Raw genomic sequence first — 18138 nt, forward strand, 5'->3', positions numbered from 1 at the left:
CTACTGTGTCTAACTATAAATATGACTATATTTATAACTATTGTGTCTAACTATAACCATAATTATTAGTATTATGTATAACTATAATTATGCCTATGACTATAACTATTATGTATAACTATAATTATTATGTATAACTAAAACAATGAAAATAATAATTAAGTATAACTATAACTATAACTATAACATAACGTGTAACTATGACTATAACTATAATGTACAACTATAATTAATGTGTATAACTATGACTATCACTATAATGTATAACTGTAACTAATACGTGTAACTATGACTGTAACTATAACTTACAATTAACTAATATGTATAACTATAACAATAACTATAACATATAACTATAGCTAATATGTATAACTATAACTTATAACTATACCGTATAACTATAACTAATATTTATAACTATGACTATAAATATAACGTATAACTATAACAGATATGTATAACTCTAACTAATATGTATAACTATGACTATAACTAATGTGTAACTATGACTATAACTATAAGGTATAACTATAACTATTATTTATAACCATGACTATAACTTTAACTAATATGTATAATTATAACTAATTTGTATAACTGACTATAACTATAACTTTTATGTATAACGTATAACCATAACTATAACTAATATGTACAACTATAACTATTATTTGTAACTATAACGTATAACTATAACTAATGTTTACAACTATGACTATAACTAAAACGTATAACTATAACTGATATGTATAACTAATTATTATGCGTAACTATGACTATAACTATAAGGTATAACTATAACTATTATTTATAACCATGACTATAACTATAACTAATATGTATAATTATAACTAATTTGTATAACTGACTATAACTATAACTTTTATGTATAACGTATAACCATAACTATAACTAATATGTACAACTATAACTATTATTTGTAACTATAACGTATAACTATAACTAATATTTACAACTATGACTATAACTAAAACGTATAACTATAACTGATATGTATAACTAAGTATTATGTATAACTATGACTATAACTAATATGTGTAACAATGACTATAACTATTATGTATAACTATGACTATATCTATAACTAATTAGAGTAACTCTAAATATAACTAATATGTATAACTAACTAATATGTATAACTGACTATAACTATTATGTATAACATATAAATATAACAATAACATATAACTATAACTAATATGTATAACTATAACTATAACATACAACTATAATTAATATGTATAAACTACAACTTTAACTATAACGTAAAACTATAATAAACATGTATAACTATGACTAGAACTATAATTTGTGTAAGTAACAATTGTGTTGATTAGCACAAATAAGCTAACTATGAATATGATCTGTCCTGTTTAATTAGTGCACAACAATCACATTTATCACAATAATGCGACTCTGAGCAGGAAGTGAGCGTGACTGTGGGTGACGTCATGATTGATAAAAAATAGATGCATGCTTTTATTTTCCTATTTAAATGAATCATCCTCTGCATGACCTGCTGAACTTTTGACCCCCGGAAATGCACTTCCTCTCGCACAGGAAGTGACATCAGGGAGGAAAAAAAGGCAAGATTGTCGCAGGATGGATGGAGTGTGTGGGGTGGCCACTGTGCTAGAGGAGCTCCTGCTTCTTGCTCACCTGCGGGATGCGAGTGGTGCTGAGGAGAGGACGCGGGAAAAGGACGCGGGAAAAGGACGCGGGAAAAGACGCGGGAGACACGTGAGTCGCTGGCTGCTTTCTTCTCATGCAACTTCTCATCTTTTTTTTTTTTACTTTATTTTGAAAATCCAATCGCCTCCCGGCATGCGGCGTGCACGACGCGCGTGTGTGTGTGTGCGTGTGTGTGCGTGTGTGTGCGTAGCATGTTCCCGCGTCATGCTTTGTCATTGGCGTGACGTCACGTGCAACCAGACAGCTGCAGTCACGTGCTTGTCTACTCGCTCACGGCGTGTCGCAGGGCGCGTGCGTGCGCGTGTTTGTGTGCGTGCGTGTGTGAGTATGTGCGTGTGCGTGCGCATGTGCGTGTGTGTGTGTGTGTGTGTGTGCGCGGAACGTCAGCACTTTTATTTGGCACTCGTTAGAAATACAACTACTTTAAAAAGATTGACTTTTATGTATTTGTACTGTGGAATGGTGGAGTTATATGTACTTGCATTATTTGTATGGTGGTTATCATTAATGACTGGGGAAGGAGCGATATCATTATTTGTATGGTGGTTATCATTAATAACTGGGGGAGGAGCAATAGCATTATTTGTATGGTGGTTATCATTAATGACTGGGGAGAGGAGCAATAGCATTATTTGTATGGTGGTTATCATTAATAACTTGTGGAGGAGCGATATCATTATTTGTATGGTGGTTATCATTAATAACTGGGGGAGGAGCAATAGCATTATTTGTATGGTGGTTATCATTAATAACTGGGGAGAGGAACAATAGCATTATTTGTATGGTGGTTATCATTAACAACTTGTGGGAGGAGCGATATCATTATTTGTATGGTGGTTACCATTAATAACTGGGGGAGGAGCAATAACATTATTTGTATGGTGGTTATCATTAATAACTGGGGAGAGGAGCAATAGCATTATTTGTATGGTGTTATCATTAATAACTGGGGGAGGAGCAATAGCATTATTTGTATGGTGGTTATCATTAATAACTGGGAGAGGAGCAATAGCATTATTTGTATGGTGGTTATCATTAACACTTGTGGGAGGAACGATATCATTATTTGTATGGTGGTTATCATTAATAACTGGGGGAGGAGCAATAGCATTATTTGTATGGTGGTTATCATTAATAACTGGGGAGAGGAGCAATAGCATTATTTGTATGGTGGTTATCATTAACAACTTGTGGAGGAGCGATATCATTATTTGTATGGTGGTTATCATTAATAACTGGGGGGAGGAGCGATATTATTTGTATGGTGGTTATCATTAATAATTGGGGGGAGGAGCAATAGCACTACTACTACACACAAATGGCCGTCCTGCAGGAGAGATCTTACTTAACTGCTCAGATCCAGGATTAATGGTCTTACTCAGACCCTCTGACCTTGGTCTCACTCCGCTGCATGCTAGGCGGCTGAGGCATGCCGTGCACTCGATTATGTCGGCTTGGGAAGAAATAAAGTTGAATTGAGATTGTTTGCATACCAGGCAATCATTTATCTCGCGTTTGGAAGAATTAAAGTTGAATTCAGATTATATGCACGCCATGCACTCGATTATGTCGCATTTCAAATAATTAACGTTGAATTGAGTTTTATTTGCATGCCATGCACTTGTTTAAATGTATATATATATGTATATATATATATATATATATATATATATATATATATATATATATATATATATATATATATATATATATAGATATTGACTTTTGCAGACTCCTCTGGCGTATGAAATGAGGCATGAAGCATATTGGTAGGTGCGGCAGGTAGACATATCCGTAGGTGGGGCAGGTAGGCAGGTTGCAGGCCAGCAGAGTGTGTGTGTGTGTGTGTGTGTGTGTGTGTGTGTATGTGAGCGAACTGTGGTGCTGAAATAAATATAGTACATTCTATTCTACATTCTATTCTATTCTATGTACAGTAAATGGCAGTATTGTCCTGTTTAAGAGTGTCACAAGTTCACAACATTGGAGTTTACGGCAGACAAACTGCTTTACGGTGGACGAAAACATGACTGCTGTTGTTGTGTGTTGTTACCGCGCTGGGAGGACTTTAATGAAACTGCCTAACAATAAACCCACATAAGAAACCAAGAACTCGCCCTCGATCATTCTACAGTTATAACGTCATGGGGCAGACACGCTGTTTATATTGTGGGGAAGCGGACGTGAAAACAGGCTGTCCTCACTCAGGTCCGCATGGAGCTGGAGGGGGCGTGGCCTTTGGCTCCGCCTGAATTTCGGGAGATTTTCGGGAGAAAACTTGTCCCGGGAGGTTTTCGGGAGAGGCGCTGAATTTGGGGAGTCTCCCGGAAAATCCGGGAGGGTTGGCAAGTATGATGTGTGTGTGTGTGTGTGTGTGTGTGTGTGTGTATGTGAGCGAACTGTGGTGCTGAAATAAATAAAGTACATTCTATTCTACATTCTATTCTATTCTATGTACAGTAAATGGCAGTATTGTCCTGTTTAAGAGTGTCACAAGTTCACAACATTGGAGTTTACGGCAGGCAAACTGCTTTACGGTGGACGAAAACATGACTGCTGTTGTTGTGTGTTGTTACCGCGCTGGGAGGACTTTAATGAAACTGCCTAACAATAAACCCACATAAGAAGCCAAGAACTCGCCCTCGATCATTCTACAGTTATAACGTCATGGGGCAGACACGCTGTTTATATTGTGGGGAAGCGGACGTGAGAACAGGCTGTCCTCACTCAGGTCCGTATGGAGCTGGAGGGGGCGTGGCCTCCAGCTCCCTCTGAATTTCGGGAGATTTTCGGGAGAAAACTTGTCCCGGGAGGTTTTCGGGAGAGGCGCTGAATTTGGGGAGTCTCCCGGAAAATCCGGGAGGGTTGGCAAGTATGATGTGTGTGTGTGTGTGTGTGTGTGTGTGTGTGTGTGTGTGTGTGTGTGTGTGTGTATGTGAGCGAACTGTGGTGCTGAAATAAATAAAGTACATTCTATTCTACATTCTATTCTATTCTATGTACAGTAAATGGCAGTATTGTCCTGTTTAAGAGTGTCACAAGTTCACAACATTGGAGTTTACGGCAGGCAAACTGCTTTACGGTAGACGAAAACATGACTGCTGTTGTTGTATGTTGTTACCGCGCTGGGAGGACTTTAATGAAACTGCCTAACAATAAACCCACATAAGAAACCAAGAACTCGCTCTCGATCATTCTACAGTTATAACGTCATGGGGCAGACACGCTGTTTATATTGTGGGGAAGCGGACGTGAAAACAGGCTGTCCTCACTCAGGTCCGCATGGAGCTGGAGGGGGCGTGGCCTTTGGCTCCGCCTGAATTTCGGGAGATTTTCGGGAGAAAACTTGTCCCGGGAGGTTTTCGGGAGAGGCGCTGAATTTGGGGAGTCTCCCGGAAAATCCGGGAGGGTTGGCAAGTATGACGTGTGTGTGTGTGTGTGTGTGTGTGTGTGTGTGTGTGTGTGTGTGTGTTTGTGTAAGTCACACTGCTGATGTCCATCCATGTGCACTGCTGGTTTCATTATGTGAGCTTTGCGTGCAGACCTTATGTCCCGGGTGAATGAAGGCGGCCAGATGCAAACACTCAGCCGCCGTGTCGCCGGCCCGGCTGTGTCAGGGGTGGACATGGCGGGCGAGCCGGGCCTTGAAAGCAGGGGCGTGCTTAAGAGTAATTAGTCGGTGGCGTGGGGTCGTATATCGGGTGCGGTGACAGGGTGCGGGCAGGGGGCTTATTGGCAGCCGACAGGTGCAAAAGGGGGAGCGAGGCATGTGTCGGAATGGAAAGCGGGTCACGTCATGTCCACATTGTGGGAGGAGTCACATGCTGCCTGACCGCCGGCATGCTAGCACACGGCGTGCACTGGCATGTGCGTGGCGTGCTGGGTCGGGGGCGGGGTCAGAAGATGTTTTGCTCATCTGTCATAGCGCGTCTAACTCAACCACGAAGGTGGGGGGACACTTTTTTTTGTTGCAGCACCCGCGTGTCCGCCACTATTATACTGACCCCCCCCCCCCCCCCCCCCACCCACGCTTTGATCACTAAGCGCTGCACAAATGTGACCACTTTGGACAGATTTCATGCTGGAAGTTGTCTCTTTGATTCTGCTGTGCACACACACACACACTGACAGACAGGCCATTGTGGCGTCCATGATGGGGGGAGAGTTGTCCAGTTTGCTGCTGTACTTCCTGGCCGTCGTGTTTGAACTCAGTAATCCTGTTTCCAAATGTTCCGTCTTGACGTGAGAGCCCAGACAGGATGTGAAAGTGGCTCTCGTTTAGCATTCCTCTGGGCTTTACGGGCAGGTGTTTGACATTACCGGCAGGATATTTATTGGACAACTTTAAAGGCTACTTACTTTTGTTGCCTCTTTTGCTTACCTCTCAATTAGACTCAAACACACAAGAAGGCGTCCGACGTGTCAACAAGGACGCTCGTATTTGGAAGGATGTTGCATGTAGGCAGAAGTATTTAGCACAGGGGCGTCCAAACTTTATCACTTGGGGGATGCATTGGGCTAAAGAAAATTAGTCATATATATATATATATATATATATATATATATATATATATATATATATATATATATATATATATATATATATATATATATGATTTGCAAATTCTTTTCAACTTATATTCAATTGAATAGACTGCAAAGACAAGATATTTCATGTTCCACTTTGCATCAGCCCATCCTAGATGAGCTTGGTCCCAGCAAAGCGTTTTTGGGTGTTGTTGATAAATGGCTTCGGCTTTGCATAGTAGAGTTTTAACTCGCACTTACAGACGTAGCGACCAACTGTAGTTACTGACAGTGGTTTTATGAGGTGTTTCTTAGCCCACGTGGTGATATCCTTTACACACCGATGTGGCTTTTTGGTGCAGTGGCGCCGGGGAGATCCAAGGTGTGTAATATCATGGCTTACTTGCAGTGATTTCTCCAGATTCTCCGAAAACTTTTGATGATGTGTATATATATATATATGATTAGCAAATTATTTTCAACTTATATTCAATTGAATAGACTGCAAAGACAAGATATTTCATGTTCCACTTTGCATCAGTCCATCCTAGATGAGCTTGGTCCCAGCAAAGCGTTTCTGGGTGTTGTTGATAAATGGCTTTGGCTTTGCATAGTAGAGTTTTAACTCGCACTTACAGACGTAGCGACCAACTGTAGTTACTGACAGTGGTTTTATGAGGTGTTTCTTAGCCCACGTGGTGATATCCTTTACACACCGATGTGGCTTTTTGAGGCAGTGGCGCCGGAGAGATCCAAGGTGTGTAATATCATGGCTTACTTGCAGTGATTTCTCCAGATTCTCCGAAAACTTTTGATGATGTGTATATATATATATATGATTTGCAAATTATTTTCAACTTATATTCAATTGAATAGACTGCAATGACAAGATATTTCATGTTCCACTTTGCATCAGTCCATCCTAGATGAGCTTGGTCCCAGCAAAGCGTTTCTGGGTGTTGTTGATAAATGGCTTTGGCTTTGCATAGTAGAGTTTTAACTCGCATTTACAGACGTAGCGACCAACTGTAGTTACTGACAGTGGTTTTATGAAGTGTTTCTTAGCCCATGTGGTGATATCCTTTACACACTGATGTGGCTTTTTGGTGCAGTGGCGCCGGAGAGATCCAAGGTGTGTAATATCATGGCTTACTTGCAGTGATTTCTCCAGATTCTCCGAAACCTTTTGATGATATTACGGAGCGTAGATGGTGAAATCCCTAAATTCCTTGCAATGGCTGCTTGAGAAATGTTGTTCTTCAACAATTTGCTCAGGCATTTGTTGACAAAGTGGTGACCCTCGCCCCGTCCTTGTTTGTGAATGAGTGAGCTGGAAGCTGCTTTTATAGCCAATCATGGCACCCACCCGTTCCCAATTAGCCTGTTCACCTGTGGGATGTTCCAAATAAGTGTTTGATGAGCATTCCTCAACTTTCTCACTCTTTTTTGCCACTTGTGCCAGCTTTTTTGAAATATGTTGCAGGCATCAAATTCCAAATATGTTAATACTTGCAAAAAAAACAGAATTGACCAGTTCAGATGTTAAATATTTTGTCTTTGCAGTCTATTTAATTGAATATAAGTTGAAAAGGATTTGTTGTATTCTCTTTTTCTTTAGCATTTACACAAGGTGACAACTTCACTGCTTGTGTACTTCAGCCTTTTAAGTTTTCCCACAAACGCCGCCATAAGAGACATAAAACTGCATTTGCTGGTGTGGACTTAATGCATCAAAAAAATGTAAGTGTTAAAGAAGGCGGGATGAGGTTTTAGGGCAGGGGTCACCAACACCAGGTCGCCCGTAAGGACCAGATGAGTCGCCCGCTGGCCTGTTCTAAAAATAGCTCAAATAGCAGCACTTACCAGTGAGCTGCCTCTATTTTTTAAATTGTATTTATTTACTAGCAAGCTGGTCTCGCTTTGCTCGACATTTTTAATTCTAAGAGAGACAAAACTCAAATAGAATTTGAAAATCCAAGAAAATATTTTAAAGACTTGGTCTTCACTTGTTTGAATACATTTTTTTTCTAACTTTGCTTCTTATAACTTTCAGAAAGACAATTTTAGAAAAAAAATACAACCTTAAAAATGATGTTAGGATTTTTAAACACATAAACCTTTTTACCTTTTAAATTCCTTCTTCTTCTTTCCTGACAATTTAAATCAATGTTCAAGTACATTAATTTTTTTATTGTAAAGAATAATACATACATTTTAATTTAATTCTTCATTTTAGCTTCTGTTTTTTCGACGAAAAATATTTGTGAAATATTTCTTCAAACTTATTGTGATTAAAAGTCTAAAAAAATATTCTGGCAAATCTACAAAATCCGTAGAATCAAATTTAAATCTTATTTCAATGTCTTGAATTTCTTTTAAAAATTTTGTTTTGGAAAATCTAGAAGAAATAATGATTTGTCTTTGTTAGAAATATAGCCTGGTCCAATTTGTTATATATTCTAACAAAGTGCAGATTGGATTTTAACCTATTTAAAACATGTCATCAAAATTCTAAAATCAATCTTAATCAGGAAAAATTACTAATGATGTTCATAAATTATTTTTTTAATTTTATAAAAAGATTCGAATTAGCTAGTTTTTTGTCTTGGAATTTTAAAGAGTCGAAATTGAGGATAAACTGTCATGATCCGCTACCCGGATCATAGGTTTTGTGAATTTTTGAGTTGGTTTGTGCACTTCCTTGTTTAGTTCTTTCACCATGGTTGCTAATTTGTTTCACCTGCTCCTTGTTTCCGGACTCACACCTGTTTGTTGATTACCATCCTTATTTAAGCCTACCCTTTCAGTGACTCGTTCTCGCCTTGTAAAGTTTTGTAGTGACTACGCTGAGTCCCGATTCTGGTAAAACCTCTTTGTACTTGCTAGCTTCCGCGCTATGCTTTTGTTTTTGTCTAGCTCCCATGCTAGTTCTGTTAGTTTAGCCTTTTGTGGCTTTTGTCAGTTTTTCTGTTCCATAGTCTTTTATTTGTTAATAAATCCTTATTTCTTACCTCTGCGCTGTGTCCGTTGCCCGACTGCATCCTGGAAGAGCACCACCCACATCCTGATGCCTTGTAGTCGTGACATAAATTATGTTTCAAAATGTAATTATAATTGTTTTCGTGTTTTCTCCTCTTTTAAACTGTTCAATGAAGTGTTTTTGTCATAATTTATTCTCTACAAAAAAACTTCCGTAAAAGGAAAAAAAATGTACGACGGGATGACAAACAGAAATACAATTTATTTATATATATGGATTTATTTATTAAAGGTAAATTGAGCAAATTGTCTATTTCTGGCAATTTATTTAAGTGTGTATCAAACTGGTAGCCATTTGCATTAATCAATCACTCAATCAATCAATGTTTACTTATATAGCCCTAAATCACAAGTGTCTCAAAGGGCTGCACAAACCACTACGACATCCTCGGTAGGCCCACATAAGGGCAAGGAAAACTCACACCCAGTGGGACGTCGGTGACAATGAAGACTATGAGAACCTTGGAGAGGAGGAAAGCAATGGATGTCGAGCGGGTCTAACATGATACTGTGAAAGTTCAATCCATAATGGATCCAACACAGTCGCGAGAGTCCAGTCCAAAGCGGATCCAACACAGCAGTGAGAGTCCCGTTCATAGCGGAGCCAGCAGGAAACCATCCCAAGCGGAGGCGGATCAGCAGCGCAGAGATGTCCCCAGCCGATACACAGGCAAGCAGTACATGGCCACCGGATCGGACCGGACCCCCTCCACAAGGGAGAGTGGGACATAGAAGAAAAAGAAAAGAAACGGCAGATCAACTGGTCTAAAAAGGGAGTCTATTTAAAGGCTAGAGTATACAAATGAGTTTTAAGGTGAGACTTAAATGCTTCTACTGAGTACCCAAGCAGTAGCTCTTGGTTTCAAAAAGGTTGCTGACCCCTTTTTTAGGGCGTGCTCGGCTCAAACTGAGCGACGGGCGGGCGATGGAGAGTGCGGAGGTGAAGGTGTTTGTATATTTCACTTTTCTAATGGGGGGGATTTGGAAGGATTCCCCTCAAGTCCAACAATGCAGAACTGATGTGCGGGTCAAGCCTGGAGCCTTCCCCCCGGGGTCGGCCTGGGACATAAATCAGGGCGGGCATCTTCTCATGTTTTACCATCTCCCAGAATCACGCCGCGGATGAAGATGATTTGCGGTATTGACCCTCGCTGGTCCGATTAAGACGTGTCGCGTCGCCGCCTTGGCAGTTAAACACATTCCTGCTTTTGTGGCGGCCATTATTCTAAGCCCCTTCCACTTTTATAACCTCCCCGAGTCTTGCCGAGTCGGTCGGGGTGCGAGCGGGCGTGTTGGCAGGGGCCAGAAAATAAGACGGTGGCGGGCCAGTCTTGCACTGCATGAGCAGCACGAACATTGCACACAGGATACGTGCACGCCGTGTGCAACACAAACATCAGCAGCCTCCTTTTTCACATTATTTCGAACAATTCTTCATCGATTACATAAAAATATATATATATATTAGGGCTGGGCAACGATTAAAAATTTTAATCAAAGTTAATCGCACTATTTCTCCGATTAATCGCGATTAACTGCATTGTATACGCAAAGCCCAATAATGAATTCAAAAGTAGTGTGTAGTGCACTTTTATTGGAATATTCTCCCACATGAACAAAAGCGCCAACACATTTGTTGTGCAAACACAATTTGAATCAGTCCTTGTTAAACAGTAGCAGTTAAATAGCATATTTTATGAAAATCAACTCAAAAAATGTAAATACAAACATTTAAGCTTATTGCCACTGCCAGGGTATTTAAGTTATCCTGTTTGTTATGGAAAATAAATATAATCTACATACAAATCTCTGAGCCACAATCATAACATCTGAACAGGCAATTTCAGAGGTAACAGCAGAAACATTTTTTTTATCAGGGTCTTATGTTTAAAAAACCTATATTATAGGTAGTGGGCTGTTTTAGGGAATTTTTGATCAAATTATCCGTAGTAGCAATATTAATAATGTTGTGTTTATTCTGCGTAGTGCACTTAAAATAATTACGACCATATCTAGGAATTGATATGATGGGAATTTTCCGATTGTTTGCTTGGTGCTTTGATAAACTGAACGCATATACATGGTACTATATTGTGATGTTATGAGCCAGGGAAAAAAAGAACTACCCTACCCAGCATGCAACAGGAGTGAGGAGCATGCGCGGTTGTGTCGCCATGACGGCATCTTGTATGTTGTGATATGCACGCTCTGAAAGCAAAGGTTAAGAACTCAGCCAACACTCCTCGTTTGCATTATTCATAAATAGACAGACAACACAAATACTCCGCTGCTTCACAGGCCGCTGGATGTAGCCGGCAAAGTATTCCCATGCTAGCTAGCACGCGTCACTCAGTCCAAAACGGCCCGATCCATCCACATCCAGAATTGTCTGGCGGTCGTAAGTGATCCCGGAGTGACCACGCTGTAAGCCAGCCATGAAATTTGCAGAATTGTCCGGTATTTTTGCCAAATGTTCCATCTTTACCAAGAGCCCCCTCGACGCCGAAGTACATCCGGGAGATGCCATCTTGTTAAGAAAAGGCGTTAACAAAATAAAAGCATGTAAACAACATACGCAAATGTGCGATAAAATAATTGTCGGCGTTAATAGATTGATGAGTTAACTCGTAATTAACACATTAATTTGCCCACCCCTTATATATATATATGTATATATATATTTTTTTACAATATTTGTTTTGAATGTGTCCTGTCCAGATACTCAGACTAATCATATACTTCAGTGTTTTTGAACCTTTTTTGAGCCAAGTTACCTTTTTAGCGTTGAAAAAATGCAGAGGCACACCACCAGCACAAATCTTTAAAAAACAAAACTCTGTTGACAGTAAAAAATTTATGATCCGCACCCTTGTGTTTTTCTGTTAGTGTTGGACTCCGTTTAGTTCCTGTTTATGCACCTCGGACTTTGTTTGTTTGTGTTGCCATGACTGCAGATTGCGCTCAGCTGCATCTGGTTAGTGTTTGAGACACTCACCTGTGGTCCGGGCACCAATCAGAGGGCTATTTAGTCTTTGTCCTGGCCTCACTCAGTCTTGCTTTATGCTACAGATGACGACGTTTGATTCCTGCTTAAGAACGGCTAGTTTCCACGCTAGGCTATTTTGCTAGCTCACACGCTAGCCCATTTGGTTTGTTGCCTTAAGTGCTATCAGCACGTTTTTCTTTGTTCTGTCGGATTTATTACTTAATAAATAATTTTTTTTACCTGCACGCTGTGTCCGAAGCCCGTCTGCATTTCTGGGAGAACGAGCCCCACATCACCATGCGCCCGGGTCGTCACACAAAAGTTGTTGTGGCAATTGTTGGATATGACTTTAAAGCATAAACAAGCATGCATGACTATAGCTCTTGTCTCAAAGTAGGTGTACTGTCACCACCTGTCACATCACACCCTAACTTATTTGCACTTTTTTGCTGTTTTCCTGTGTGTAGTCTTTTATTTCTTGTCTTGCGCTCCTATTTTGGTGGCTTTTTCTCTTTTTTTGGTATTTTCCTGGAGCAGTTTTATGTCTTCCTTTGAGCGATATTTCCCTGCATCTACTTTGTTTTAGCAATCAAGAATATTTCAGTTGTTTCTATCCTTCTTTGTGTGGACATTGTTGATTGTCATGTCCATGAATCGGTTCTTTTCTTATCGAACAATCGGGACAACCGGTATTCGAACATCATCCCTAGTACGATGTGAGGTTTTTACGCACCAAACTATCTATTAAACAGAACCAGAAGCAAGGAGTCAGGCCGAGACGCAGTTCAATTTTGCTCATGAGGAGAATGGATGGAGCTGCACACTCAGTTACAGTCTCTCCCTACACTCTGAGGCACAGGTCACACTCTCCTCTTTTTATTCAGTTTAGAAGTTCCCTAGTTACATGCTGAGGCTGCTTCTAAAGGGAGGGGTCACACATCATGCGAGCAACGCAGTACGCACAATATTTGATTATTCAGAACGCAGTGTGCTGATGGCCTGCTGATTGCGCCCTGTCTCTGCTTTTTGTTGATATGACTTATCTTCGTTGAGGTGCTGGTTCGTCCTTTGCTGAAAGACAGGAAAACATCTGCGGCGAGGCCACTCATCACATGCAGTGGAAGATAACAAGTTGTGTGGGAGAAGAAAGTACAGCTTCAGCACAATAGATAATTTACTTGGTTTAAATCAATGTAGATGACTAAAATGAGACAGAGACTAAAGTTAAATCAATGCAGATGACTAAAATGAGACAGAGACTAAAGTTAAATCAATGTAGATGACTAAAATGAGACAGAGACTAAAGTTAAATCAATATAGATGACTAAAATGAAACTGAAACTAAAGTTAAATCAATGTAGATGACTAAAATTAGATTAAACTAAAGTTAAATCAATGTAGATGACTAAAATGAGACTGACACTAAAGTTAAATCAATGTAGATGACTAAAATGAGACTAAAACTAAAGTTAAATCAATGTAGATGACTAAAATGAGACTGAAACTAAAGTTATATCAATGTAGATGACTAATATGAGACTAAAACTAAAGTTAAATCAATGTAGATGACTAAAATGAGACTAAAACCAAAGTTAAATTAATGTAGATGACTAAAATGAGACTGAAACTAAAGTTAAATCAATGTAGATGACTAAAATGAGACTGAAACTAAAGTTAAATCAATGTAGATGACTAAAATGAGACTAAAACCAAAGTTAAATTAATGTACATGACTAAAATGAGACTGACACTAAAGTTAAATCAATGTAGATGACTAAAATGAGATTAAAACTAAAGTTAAATCAATGTAGATGACTAAAATGAGACAGAGACTAAAGTTAAATCAGTATAGATGACTAAAATGAAACTGAAACTAAAGTTAAATCAATGTAGATGACTAAAATTAGATTAAACTAAAGTTAAATCAATGTAGATGACTAAAATGAGACTGACACTAAAGTTAAATCAATGTAGATGACTAAAATGAGACTAAAACTAAAGTTAAATCGATGTAGATGACTAAAATGAGACTGAAACTAAAGTTGGATCAATGTAGATGACTAATATGAGACTAAAACTAAAGTTAAATCAATGTAGATGACTAAAATGAGACTAAAACCAAAGTTAAATTAATGTAGATGACTAAAATGAGACTGAAACTAAAGTTAAATCAATGTAGATGACTAAAATGAGACTAAAACCAAAGTTAAATTAATGTAGATGACTAAAATGAGACTGAAACTAAAGTTAAATCAATGTAGATGACTAAAATGAGACAGAGACTAAAGTTAAATCAATGCAGGTGACTAAAATGAGACAGAGACTAAAGTTAAATCAATGTAGATGACTAAAATGAGACTGAAACTAAAGTTAAATCAATGTAGATGACTAAAATGAGACTGAAACTAAAGTTAAATCAATGCAGATGACTAAAATGAGACTGAAACTAAAGTTAGATCAATGTAGATGACTAATATGAGACTAAAACTAAAGTTAAATCAATGTAGATGACTAAAATGAGACTAAAACCAAAGTTAAATCAATGCAGATGACTAAAATGAGACAGAGACTAAAGTTAAATCAATGTAGATGACTAAAATGAGACTGAAACTAAAGTTAATTCAATGTAGATGACTAAAATGAGACTGAAACTAAAGTTAAATCAATGTAAATGACTAAAATGAGACTGAAACTAAAGTTAAATCAATGTAGATGACTAAAATGAGACTAAAACCAAAGTTAAATTAATGTAGATGACTAAAATGAGACTGACACTAAAGTTAAATCAATGTAGATGACTAAAATGAGATTAAAACTAAAGTTAAATCAATGTAGATGACTAAAATGAGACAGAGACTAAAGTTAAATCAATATAGATGACTAAAATGAAACTGAAACTAAAGTTAAATCAATGTAGATGACTAAAATTAGATTAAACTAAAGTTAAATCAATGAAGATGGCTAAAATGAGACTGACACTAAAGTTAAATCAATGTAGATGACTAAAATGAGACTAAAACTAAAGTTAAATCGATGTAGATGACTAAAATGAGACTGAAACTAAAGTTGGATCAATGTAGATGACTAATATGAGACTAAAACTAAAGTTAAATCAATGTAGATGACTAAAATGAGACTAAAACCAAAGTTAAATTAATGTAGATGACTAAAATGAGACTGAAACTAAAGTTAAATCAATGTAGATGATTAAAATGAGACAGAGACTAAAGTTAAATCAATGCAGATGACTAAAATGAGACAGAGACTAAAGTTAAATCAATGTAGATGACTAAAATGAGACTGAAACTAAAGTTAAATCAATGTAGATGACTAAAATGAGACTGAAACTAAAGTTAAATCAATGCAGATGACTAAAATGAGACTGAAACTAAAGTTAGATCAATGTAGATGACTAATATGAGACTAAAACTAAAGTTAAATCAATGTAGATGACTAATATGAGACTAAAACTAAAGTTAAATCAATGTAGATGACTAAAATGAGACTAAAACCAAAGTTAAATCAATGTAGATGACTAAAATGAGACAGAGACTAAAGTTAAATCAATGCAGATGACTAAAATGAGACAGAGACTAAAGTTAAATCAATGTAGATGACTAAAATGAGACTGAAACTAAAGTTAAATCAATGTAGATGACTAAAATGAGACTGAAACTAAAGTTAAATCAATGCAGATGACTAAAATGAGACTGAAACTAAAGTTAGATCAATGTAGATGACTAATATGAGACTAAAACTAAAGTTAAATCAATGTAGATGACTAAAATGAGACTAAAACCAAAGTTAAATCAATGTAGATGACTAAAATGAGACAGAGACTAAAGTTAAATCAATGCAGATGACTAAAATGAGACAGAGACTAAAGTTAAATCAATGTAGATGACCAAAATGAGACTGAAACTAAAGTTAAATCAATGTAGATGACTAAAATGAGACTGAAACTAAAGTTAAATCAATGTAGATGACTAAAATGAGACTGAAACTAAAGTTAAATCAATGTAGATGACTAAAATTAGATTAAACTAAAGTTAAATCAATGTAGATGACTAAAATGAGACTGACACTAAAGTTAGATCAATGTAGATGACTAAAATGAGACTAAAACTAAAGTTAAATTAATGTAGATGACTAAAATGAGACTGAAACTAAAGTTATATCAATGTAGATGACTAAAATGAGACTGAAACTAAAGTTAGATCAATGTAGATGACTAATATGAGACTAAAACTAAAGTTAAATTAATGTAGATGACTAAAATGAGACTGAAACTAAAGTTAGATCAATGTAGATCAATCAATCAATCAATCAATGTTTATTTATATAGCCCCAAATCACAAATGTCTCAAAGGACTGCACAAATCATTACGACTACAACATCCTCGGAAGAACCCACAAAAGAGCAAGGAAAACTCACACCCAGTGGGCAGGGAGAATTCACATCCAGTGAGACTGAAACTAAAGTTAGATCAATGTAGATGACTAATATGAGACTAAAACTAAAGTTAAATCAATGTAGATGACTAAAATTAGATTAAACTAAAGTTAGATCAATGTAGATGACTAAAATGAGACTAAAACTAAAGTTAAATTAATGTAGATGACTAAAATGAGACTGAAACTAAAGTTAGATCAATGTAGATGACTAAAATGAGACTGAAACTAAAGTTAGATCAATGTAGATGACTACTATGAGACTAAAACTAAAGTTAAATTAATGTAGATGACTAAAATGAGACTGAAACTAAAGTTAGATCAATGTAGATGACTAATATGAGACTAAAACTAAAGTTAAATCAATCTAAATGACTAAAATGAGACTAAAACCAAAGTTAGATCAATGTAGATTACTAAAATGAGACTAAAACTAAAGTTAAATTAATGTAGATGACTAAAATGAGACTGAAACTAAAGTTACATCAATGTAGATGACTAATATGACACTAAAACTAAAGTTAAATCAATGTAGATGATTAAAATGGGACTAAAACCAAAGTTAAATTAATGTAGATGACTAAAATAAGACTGACACTAAAGTTAAATCAATGTAGATGACTAAAATGAGACTAAAAGTAAAGTACATAAAGTATATACAATGTTTAACAAAGCCACACAAGCAAACAGGAAATTACAAGTCTTTCATTTTTCAAAGCACTTCAAAAGCCCTTAAAAAGATTTTGTTGAAGTTTTTTTCCTTTTTTTTTTTTTTTTACTCAAATCTCTTAATCAACTTCAGCCTAGCACAAACATACCAAACATGTCATGTTTTGTATTTATTTAATGTTAACTCTTGTATGGCCTGTTAAACAAAATATGTCACCGTTTTCACCTAATAGACTTTTGCATGATATGAGTCGAAACACAAAACAAAATACATAATTAATATTTGGGTTTAAGACTGAAGTTGTTTTTTTTTTTAGAAATGTTTAGCCCTTTCAAAATCTTCTATGTCCTGTTTGGCTTTGCAGATAATTTAAATCGGAAATCCCCAGTTGGTTAAACACCTTAATATTTGCCTTATAATAATTACTATTCATTTTTTATTATATTTCAATATAAAAAGTGTTGTTCTAAACCTCAAAAGGGGTCATTTACAGCCGTGGCGTAGTATTATATTGGCCACAAATTCCAACATTATAAATGGTTATTATAAAACAAATGTTTTATTGTTATGAAATAATGTTTCATTTTAAAACTGTTCAATAAACATTCCTAACTAATGAGTTTATAACGGCTGTTCCACTAAATCACATTTGCATTCCCAGGAATTACAATGAATAAATCCACAATAAAATTATTTTTAATGAAGGAAAGCGTCCTCCCCATTAAACTGATGTTATATTTATTTAATAACA

The 18138-nt window shown here is 36.8% G+C and overlaps 1 protein-coding gene across 1 annotated transcript in view; it reads left to right on the forward strand.

Moving 5' to 3' along the window:
• The first annotated feature begins 1611 nt into the window (after positions 1-1611).
• Positions 1612-18138, forward strand: part of zic6 (zic family member 6) — a 196642-nt gene continuing 180115 nt past the window's right edge. The window contains exon 1 of the transcript XR_009806653.1: positions 1612-1761. The gene's annotated coding sequence lies outside the window, so the exon portion shown is untranslated. The remainder of the gene's footprint in view (positions 1762-18138) is intronic.

The sequence above is a fragment of the Nerophis ophidion genome, linkage group LG05 (genome assembly GCF_033978795.1).
Source record: "Nerophis ophidion isolate RoL-2023_Sa linkage group LG05, RoL_Noph_v1.0, whole genome shotgun sequence".
In the NCBI taxonomy this organism is placed as follows: Eukaryota; Metazoa; Chordata; class Actinopteri; order Syngnathiformes; family Syngnathidae; genus Nerophis; species Nerophis ophidion.